We start from the raw sequence: 10,758 nt of genomic DNA on the forward strand, positions 1-10,758 counted from the left end.
GAGATCACCCACCAGCACTTAACTGACTTTAGGTTAACATAGAGTGGTGGACATCTGCTCTCCTATTGTGTTTCCATATCAGTTCTGGAAGTTGTGTAACTCCTCCCTGTAAAATGTTAATATGCATCAAGCATGTGTTGGCTTCAGCAACCATCCCCATGCGCTGAGAAAGCAGCTCCATATAGTAACCTCCCATGTCAGTGCTTCTTCCAATGACGCTAGCCCAGGCAGGAGGGCCTCAGGTTGGCTGAGGGATGACAGATGCTTTCAAACATGTTGTTTTTTTTCAAATGGGACTAGGAAACTATACATGCAGAGAGATAAGATGATATGGGAAGAGCTCACTGAAAGGAAGAAAAGTCTTCACTAGCTCCTCTCCCTGGCAGGGAAAGTCAGCCAGTGTGATTCCATTTTCTGCTATTGCTCTGGTTTTAAAACTAATCACAGCAACATGTTCACCACTTGTGTAGCTTTAAAAAAAAAAAAAGGAGAAAATTCCATCATTTCTTCATCTAGAAGGTAAAAGTGGACAGTGATGGGGAAGACAAAGGGGCTGCTTCTTTCTAAGTCCCTCAGATACCCCACAGTACCTGTGAAATCTACAGCTGCCAGGAAATAGTTGTAATTAAACTCAAAGGGGCAGGTTTCCATAGAGTAACAAAAGCTTTTTAGATGCCTGTTGTTGCCAAGGTACCTACATGCTGCAAAGGGGGTGGTTTGAGGTGTGCATCATTTGGAGCTGGAGCCAGGAGCTGGTGGAAGTAACTGCCTCATCTCAGTGCGGGCTCAAGGTTGAGACAATGGGAGCACCTCTCCCCAACCTATAGCCAAAGTTTTGGAGTGGGCAAGATGAAAAGTTTGGCAACTTACTTCACAGCTCCAGACTGTGGCTTTCATGTCCTTTGGCAGCTACTGCTAGAATTTATCATCAGAAGCATCAGTGCTTGTTCAACTCTGGTCACTCACTGAAGAAAAGTTCTTCAAGGGCTAAGAAAAGCACATGAATTTCTTCAGGCTGGAGAGGTGAGGGGGCAAGGGTCTGAGAGAGAAGATTACAGCATTTAATTTCCTGTCCTTGACGTGTGAAGAAGGGGGTCCAGTGTGATTTGTGGACTCTCTCTATCAAGCACCAGAATAGCCCCTAAAATTTTTTTCTCTGGGTTAGAGCTAGTGCAGCCTAGCAATTCTGTCTTCCCCTCTGTACATAAAGGAGGGGTGGGAATGGATCAAGCCGAATGCTAGAGGAAAATTCAGCAGATGGGGCTCTGCTCGCTTGAAGCAATGCTGCTAAGGGATGCAGTGCTCTTACTGGGGCTGGCCGTTAAGATGAGATGTAAAACAGATTCTTACCATGGGTAGTCTTTGAAAACACCACAGCATCTTTTACAGTAATAGGGATGTTAGAGCCAATGTCTTTCGTGAACTACATTCAGTCTCCCTCCTTGTCCCTAGCAGTTTAAACTGGCTACACTGTTCTTCCCTACCTGTCCTCAACTTTTGAGATAGTGTTACTATATCCTGTAGCTACTGTACTTCCCGCTATACAGGAGGCTAGAGTTCCACGGTGGGTGAGATGACGTAGCTATGGGTAATCAGTTTGCAAAGCACAGTGCAGACATTTGTGAGCACAAGGGTAGGGAACATTTTGAATTCTGCAGTATCATTGTGATGAGTGGGGTAGCACTTTAAAATGACGTTAACAAGCTTGTACATTTCCACTATCTTTCTGTCAATCCCTGTTACTCTTTCAAGAGCCTTCTTGCTGCTAACTGATTTCTCCAAGGCTTTTTTAAGTTGAGTGTTGCAATTGCCTCTCTTCTAAGCAACCCCAGCCTTCCCTTCCTTTCAAAGAGCTGCAGGAGCAGAGAACTTAAATTGAATATTCTTTCTCTTTAAAAACAATTGTTAATCTGCAACCACTAGTCTCTCTTTACAGCAGTATCTATTTGCCAGCATGCAGGCCCGTTTTTGCCCCATAGTCCAATACCTGCCCTCAGCAAACACTATAGGATGATAGTCAAGGGAGAGAATGGCAATAGGTGCTTCCATAGTGGTCATACATAGAGATTTTTACAGTGGGAGCAGATACATTTTAAAAAAAGATTCTGGTTTTAAGCAAATGAGAAGTCAAATTCATTTCCCATGACTTAGCAGCAGTAGGAGAGAGAGAAAGTTTTACCAGGGCTATAGGCTTCCGTAGCTGCTTTTTTAGAGTTCAGGTCACTCGTGCATGTGAGTGCTGAGGCCTTGTCTACAGGAGAAAATTGCACCACTCTAACTTAAATAGTTTTTTAAATCGTTTTAGTTTAACGGATGTAAGCCTGTTTGGATACTCTGGTTTTAGGCTAAGAATGTCTGCCTGTAGGTTAGCATCAGTTCATTAGGAATCTGTTTTAAGTTAAACCAAAATAGGCCACCAAACCGGAAATAAAGCAATTTAAGTTAAACCAGTGCAACTTTCTGCTATAGCAGGCCTAAGTAAACTTAACCCTCAGCCAGCAAGAGAATGTGTAAATAGTGGTGTCCCCCAGGGACCAGTCCTCTCCAACATATTCATAAATGATCTGAAAAAAGGGGTAAACAGTGAGGTGGCCAAATTTGCAGATGATACAAAACTTCTCAAGATAGTTAAGTCCCAGGCATACTGCAAAGAGCTACACAAGGATCTCTCAAAACTGGATGACTGGGCAATAAAATGGCAAATGAAATTAAATGTTAAGTAATGCATATTGGAAAACATAATCCCAACTATAATGATGAGGTCTAAATTAGCTGTTACCACTCAAGAAAAAGATCTTGGAGTCACTGGGGCCAGTTCTCTGAAATCATCCACTCTATGTGTAGCAGCTGTCAAAAAAGTAAACAGAATGTTGGGAATCATTAAGAAAGGGATAGATAATAAGACAGAAAATATCGTATTGCCCCTATATAAATTCATGGTATCCCCCCATATCTCAAATACTGTGTGCAGATGTGGTCATCCCATCTCAAAAAAGATATATTGGAATTGGAAAAGGGCAACAAAAAGGATTAGAGGGTGTGGAACAGCTTCAGTAGGAGGAGAGATTAATAAACCTGTGACTTTTCAGCTTGGATAAGAGCTGACGAAGGGGGAGTATGATAGATGTCTATAAAATCATGACTGGTGTGGAGAAAGTAAATAAGTGTTGTTTACGCCTTCACATAACACAAGAACTAGGCGTCACCAAATGAAATTATTAGGCAGCAGGTTTAAAACAAACAAAAGAAAGTATTTCTTCACATAATGCACAGTCAACCTGTCGAACAATTTGCCAGAGGATGTTGTGAAGGCCAAGACCATAACAGGGTTCAAAAAAGAACTAGATTAATTCATGGCAGATAGGTCCATCAATGGCTATTAGCCAGGATGGGCAGGGATGGTAGCCCTAGCCTCTGTTTGCCAGAAGCTGGGAATGGGCAACAGGGTGGATCACTTGATGATTACCTGTTCTGTTCATTCCCTCCGGGGCACCTGGCATTGGCCACTGTCGGAAGACAGGATACTGGGCTAGATGGATCTTTGGTCTGACCCAGTGTGGCCGCTCTTATGTTCTAGAATAAGGCCTGGGAAAATCACAAGCATATGGTAGACAGACACTATGCCAGGGGGGTGAGATTTCATCATTATGCAAGTGAGTTGATCATCTCACTGATTTAGAAAGATTTTGCAGTTAAATTACAGTGGCTGGTTAATCAGTCTTGGCAAGTTGTTGAAAAGGCCAGGTTCAGGGCTGTGGTTAACTTTGTTTTTTAAAAAAAAAAAAAAAAGTCTGTCCCAGAAACATCACAACCCGAATAAGCTCAGAGGCCAGTAGTGGTTCCATATAGACTTCAGAGATGAACAGCAGCAGGACTTCATAGCACAAGGCCAGTGCACAAACCAAGCACTTTAAAGTCACAGGCAATCCCAGTTCCAGTGGGCAATTCCATGAACTACCGCCAGTGATGAAAATCACACCCTGTTCCTGGAAGGCATCATTACTGTAACTTTTCAATTAGAAACATGGGGGAAGGGAATGGGAGGTTTGCAGAATGAAAAAGGACCGAAGTCACAGTCAAAAACATATTTTCATTGTTACAAGACAAGATTATACAAAATCAGGAGAAAAGGCCTCTCTCACCGCTGCTTATTTAAAGGCTGGTTGTTGGTAATCCCCACTCCCCTTTTTTTTTTTGGTTTTGAAAATCAGTTTCCCTTACTTTGTAATAAAGTGAGGCTGATGGGCACAGACCACTCAAGGTTGCTATTGTTAAAATTTGCTTCCTTTCTGGCTCACATTTGCATGGGTTTAATCTTCTCTAATTCTTACTGAGTCTAGGGAGATACCCTGGAGCTCCTGTGATGGCTGCATATTATGTTGCCCCTGCTGCTATGGAAAGAAGGGAACAGCCTAAGACGAAGAAACAAAACATGAGCTGACAGACTGGATTGGTCACTGAGATAAGGTCAATTTCCTGCCAACCAGCAGGCCCCAATCATAATGCCAGAATCCAAACTTTAGTAGGTATGAAGTATTTAGCAGTTTAAGTCTAGCATTTCTTGAGATACTAGACCTTCGCATCTGTGTAGAGGTTTGTGCTGACATGCATCTCTGGAGGTATCTGAGCACCTTGAGATGTTTCTGATTAATGTTCCCTCTAATTTTTTCCACCCATGTGCAGAATAAATTTTGTTTTGTGCACCATGGTAATGTGCAGATGTTTGCCACCAGTAGAAACAAAAAAAACTAGAATTAATATATATTTTAAAAGTTACTAATAGGGATAATTATTCCAGCTAGGACAAGTTAGGCATTTTAGAACTCACTACTCAAAGTATTAAATTTAAGTGTAAGAGAGAAATAAAAATTATGAAATGCATAGACCAGTCAAAATACTAAAACAACGCACTTTGAAATAATAAAATTACAGAGCCTATATGTGCATTGCAGGAACTACCAACAAGTAAGAACAACAGTAATGTTGGGAGGTGTGTGTCACAGTGTGAGACTCAGGGATTGTGTGTGAGAGAGAGACAGACTGTGTGGGTGACATTTGTGTGAGACAGTATGTGTGAGACTCAGACTATGTGGGACAGACTGCGTGTGTGCATGCGCGCGCGAGAGAGACACACACACACACAGACTGTATGAGCTGGCTGCTAGGGAAGTTTCTGAGAGATGCCCATCCGCTGTCTCTTTAAGACACTAACTGAAAGCTCTCCTCCCCAAAGTTTCTGATCACCCGTTTTCTTCCTCTTCTCCCTCTTATTATTCTGTTACTGTAGTAAGTGGTAGCCCCAGACATGGACCAGGAAGCAGTTGTGTTAGGTGCTAATCTCCAGTTTGATTCTGTAATGATTACAGCAGCTAATATCTCACGAAGCACAGAAGCTAGCCGTGACTTGTGCATGCTATAAGCGGCTATAGAATCTGGGTTTGTTAGCTCAGGTAGTAGCTGCAGAGGTCCCAGGTTCAATCCTTGGCCTTTCAGTCTCATGCAGGGGTTGAGTCATGGAGTGTCAGTCCTGCATTTGGCAACCTGTCGCACCCACTTGCCTCTTCTCTAGAATCTCAGAGATGCGGCAGAGCTGGGAGCAAGAGCCCCGGTTGCTCTGGTAGCCACTAAAGGCTGCTCTTGCACACAGTGACAACCTCAGAACAGAGAGAGCATTCAGATAAAACTGCAAAGGAGCTGAGAGGAGGGGCAGAAAAGGCAACAGGGACTGAAATAGGAGGGGGGAGGCTGCCCCAAACCCTCAGTGACACCCTGGTTCTCACTACCCCTGTTAAAGTTAGAAGAAATCTCTTCCACGGCTGCATAAGGGATGCTAACAGGAAGCACCTGTGTACAAAGCTTGCTCTGCATCTGCCCTGCACAATAATGAAGGGCTTCATTCACAAGAATTGTCAAATAAGCCAACCCTCTTCACCTGCACTAAATCCACCCAGTAGCTTTACAGGTGAAGTTTACATAGTTGAAAATAACCTGCATATAGTCAAATTAGCTGATTAGAGGATTTGCACAAAATGCCAGACACAGCTGGACACACAACCTGGCAGTGAGACATTTGCCACTGCCCTGCAAAAGCACCCGTCGGCTCAATCTCAGCTGAGGACCCTGCTGCCATACAGGTGCCATACATACCCTGCTCCCATACAGGTGGGAGATCTCTAGAGTTCGTCCTTCTTGCAGCCAGCAAGAGGGCAGACAGAGTTTCACAAGGAAGAGACAGGATTGAGACAAGACCTGAATTTCTAAAGAGAGAAAAGCAAGCAGGTCCAGGAATATCACTATAATTTGGAAGGGGAAGAGCTAGCAACCCTTTCAGACCTCCTTTCAACATCAGAACACTGCAAAAAAGGGCACAACTGTATTGCTCCTGCCCGGCGTGGATCATTCCGATGAACTCCCTAGCTGAGCCTTCTAACCTCATAGGTGTGTTATTTCTTCTTTGGCTGGTGCTAGGAAGTGGGGAAATGTCCTCCCTGACCTAGCCAGAAAGAGGGGGCTAAAATTAATACAGAAGCATGTATGACTGGCTGCTGCCTCACCCTTCTTGTATGTTAAAAAAAATAAATAAATAAAAAAGCATCCTGAGTTGACACCTGCTGTCCCTTAAGAAAAAGCAGCAGCTTTTGTAAGTTTTTCTTTAATAATGAGATTTCCTGAGAACCTCTTAGCTTTGGGAGACCTAGAGAAGTGGCTGTGGCATCTGTGAAGGGCTGCTGAGCTGCAGCACAGTGAATCAGCAACAGGGTGTGCGTGTGTCTGTTTCTTCACTGAACTCCTCCAAATAACTAGCATGCCCGATGCACAAGAGCCCTAGTGGGGAAAAATGTTATGGGGTTCACGCATGCGAAATGCTGTGTGACATACAAATCCAGGCCCAAGCTCCCCCCATCCTATATCACAAGTTTACAGAAAGGATACAGGCACATTGTCATATTAGTCCAGCAGTACAACTTCACTTTTACCAAAAAAACGAAACAGGTTAGCAATAGAACACATTACAAGGGAGGGTCTATTTTATGCTGGTTAGATTCTTATACTGCACTCAACAGTGTACATAATGACCACAATGGCAGCTGCGGGGAGAAACTGATGCCATCTTTATCTTTTACAGCATATGTACACACTGGTCAGCCAGTTACCCCAGGGCTTAGCTACATTTGAAAACATGGACCAGGGTAACTAAACCCCTTCATGACTTGTCTACATGGGGGGAATTATACTGTTTCCATAGTAATATTTGTATAACACCCCACATGGACCCGCTTATTCCCTAAGGAGAATGCCCATACAAGAAGTTATACCAGTGTTACTATACTAGCATGATAATACCAGTGTAATTCCCCATGTAGCCCAGCCCTTTAGTTCCATTTAGTTACACCAGTGTAAATCCCTAACACAGATGCACTTTAACTGGTTTAAGACTCACTTAATTTGGTAAAATACTGTGTCAACTAAACTGCTTTAGCTTAATGTGGTCATTATGGGAGGCGTAAACCATTATAAGCGTATCATCATTAGGGGCTAGACAGCTTTAGTTATGCCAGTGCAACTGTACGTATTCTTCTATTGACCAAGCCCCAGTGTCTGGCCAGCACTGAGGAAGAGCTGGATGAAGATTAAACCCAGCCAAACTACGTTATTGCCGATGGGTAGAAGGAAATACATTGAAGAGCTTGCTGCCCTCAAACATCATCCTACATCAAAGATATCTGCTCTTAAATAGCCAAGGTAGGCTAGGAGGCCTCGACTCCTCACTGATGTTGGAATCGAAATAAGACGGGTTGCAATATCAGCAACGGCTCTCTAGGAGATTGTGCCTAGATACTACAGCGATGGCTGCCACTGTAAGAGCCATGCTGCTCATCTCTGATGCTTCACTCATATACGCCTCTGTACTTGAAAGCATCAGCCTTGAGAAAGTTGCAACTGGTGAAGAATGGGACCGCTTGCTTCTTTACCAACAGCTGCCCGCACTCCTGGGTCCCTATTGAATTTAGGCTCAAGATTAAGGTCTTGGGCCTGGATCCACAAAGCGACTTTGATACTCAGCCTCGCAGTGCCTAACTTTTGGGCACCGAGAGTGTCACTGGGATCCACAATGCCTCAGTTAGGCACACGGATGCCCTATACAATGCGCTGAGGGAGAGAGGTGCCTCAGAACCTGTCTGCTTGTGACGTATAACCAGCGCCCTTTCCTCCCCCGCCACCCCATCTTGCCTCTTTGGAGGTTGCCCCCTCATAATTTTTTAGACCAGTGGTTAGCACTCTGAGCGTGGAAGTGGGAGAGGCAGGTTCAGTTACCTCCTCTGCTTGATGGGGGAAAAAGGCATCTCAGGAGTGTGCTCTAGCCCCTGGGTGAAGGGATATTCTCATGTCGGGTGCTCTCAGTCGCTCCTGTTGAAGTTATCCCACTGTGGATAAATAGTTAGAATCATGGGAGCGGTGGGAACCAGACCCCCTGCACTACAGAGCCATTCTTACTCTGGCCTGCTTAGCTGCTGCCTAACGCTGTAGACAGCAGAATTCTCCAGGCATATAACTTCCTGTCAGTAAAATGTCTCTCGTGCCTAAGTTTCCAATGGTGCACATGTGCAAAACCACCCAAATCCTGACATAACAGAGCTGATTAATGCCCTAGCTCTCACCTACAGCCCAGCCAGTGGGATTCACACACATGGCTTTCCCCTGCTTATGACACCTGGGAGGGGGCAGTGTCCAAGGTCACTGACCTTCCTCAGAGCACACCTCGAGGACTGGGCCTTACACAAAAAACAGCTTGGGACAACCAGCTCAGGAATTTTCCAGCCTGGGGCCTGTGTGTCAGCATATGCCCACAACCCAGTGTTAGGGCACTCTCATGGCAAACATGTTTTCACATCCCCACTCTAGAGCAGAGACTTGACCCGTGGTCTCCCTTATCCTAGGTGAGTGCCCTAACCCCCCCGCCTACAGGGGGTTCTGGGATGGGACTCTCCATCTCGCCTGTTGGAGCTGTTCCACTTTATCTAAATTCAATATTTAGTGGGGCAAAGAGAGATTTGCTTTGTAGCCCTTTAGGGCACTCATTGGGGATATGGGAGACCCAGGTTCCAATCCCTGCTCCACTGAACATTTATTTATCAGGGCTGTCGATTAATTGCAGTTAACTCACGCGATTAACTCAAATAAATTAACTGCGATTAATCGCACTGTTAAACAATAGAATACAAATTGAAATTTATTAAATATTTTTGATGTTTTTCTACATTTTCAAATATTTCTATTTCAATTACAACACAGAATACAGAGTGTACAGTGCTCACTTTACATTATTTTTAATTACAAATATTTTGCATTGTAAAACTGCTAAACAGAATAGTATTTTTCAATTCACCTCATACAAGTACTGTAGTGCAATCTCTATCATGAAAGTGCAACTTACAAATGTGTTTTTTGTTACATAACTGCACCCAAAAAGAAAACAATGTAAAACTTTAGAGCCTACAAGTCCACTCAGTCCTACTTCTTGTTCAGCCAATGGCTAAGAGAAACAAGTTTGTTTACATTTATGGGAGATATTGCTGCCCAATTCTTTATTACAATGTCACCTGAAAGTGAGAGCAGGCATTTGCATGGCACTGTTGTAGCCAGTGTTGCAAGATATTGATGTGCCAGATGCGCTAAATATTCATATGCCTCTTCTTGCTTCAGCCATTGTTCCATGCTGATGATGCTCATTAAAAAAATAATGCGTTAATTACATTTTGCTGTCTCCTGCTCTGTTTTACCTGCATTCTGCCATATATTTCATGTTATAGCAGTCTCAGATGATGACCCAGCACATGTTGTTCGTTTTAAGAACACTTTCACTGCAAATTTGACAAAACGCAAAGAAGGTACCAATGTGAAATTTCTAAAAATAGCTATAGCACTAGACCCAAGGTTTAAGAAACTGAAGTGCCTTCCAAAATCTGAGAGGGCCGAGGTATGGAGCATGCTTTCAGAAGTCTTAAAAAAGCAACACTCTGATGCAAAAACAACAGAATTCAAACCACCAAAAGAAAATCAGCCTTCTGTTGGTGGCATCTGACTCAGATGATGAAAACAAAACGTGCATCAGTCCGCACGGTTTTGGATCATTATCGAGCAGAACTTTTCATCAGCATGGACGCACGTTCTCTGGAACAGTGGCTGAAGCATCAAGCGACATATGAATCTTTAGCACATCTGGCATGTAAATATCTTGCGAGGCCAGCTACAACAGTGCCATGCCAACGCCTGTTCTCACTTTCAGGCGACATTGTAAACAAGAAGCGGACAGCACTATCTTCTGAAAATGTAAAACTTGTCTGAGCGATTGGCTGAACAAGAAGTAGGACTGAGTGGACTTGTAGGCTCTAAAGTTTTACATTGTTTTATTTTTGAGTGCAGGTTTTTTTTGTACATAATTCTACACTTCCATGATAAAGAGATTGCACTACAGTACTTCTATTAGGTGAATTAAAAAATACTATTTTTTTTGTTTTTAACAGTGCAAATATTTGTAATAATAAATATAAAGTGAGTACTGTACACTCTGTATTCTGTGTTGTAATTGAAATCAATATATTTGAAAAGGTAGAAAATATCCAAAAATAAATGGTATTCTATTATTGTTTAATAGTGCAATTAATCACGATTAATTTTTTTAATCGCTTGACTGCCCTATTATTTATACAAATATACAGGAGGGAGAAAGTCGCAGCCCAGAATACTCTATAACCT

This window comes from Chelonia mydas, chromosome 3, assembly GCF_015237465.2.
Source record: "Chelonia mydas isolate rCheMyd1 chromosome 3, rCheMyd1.pri.v2, whole genome shotgun sequence".
Lineage (NCBI taxonomy): Eukaryota > Metazoa > Chordata > Testudines > Cheloniidae > Chelonia > Chelonia mydas.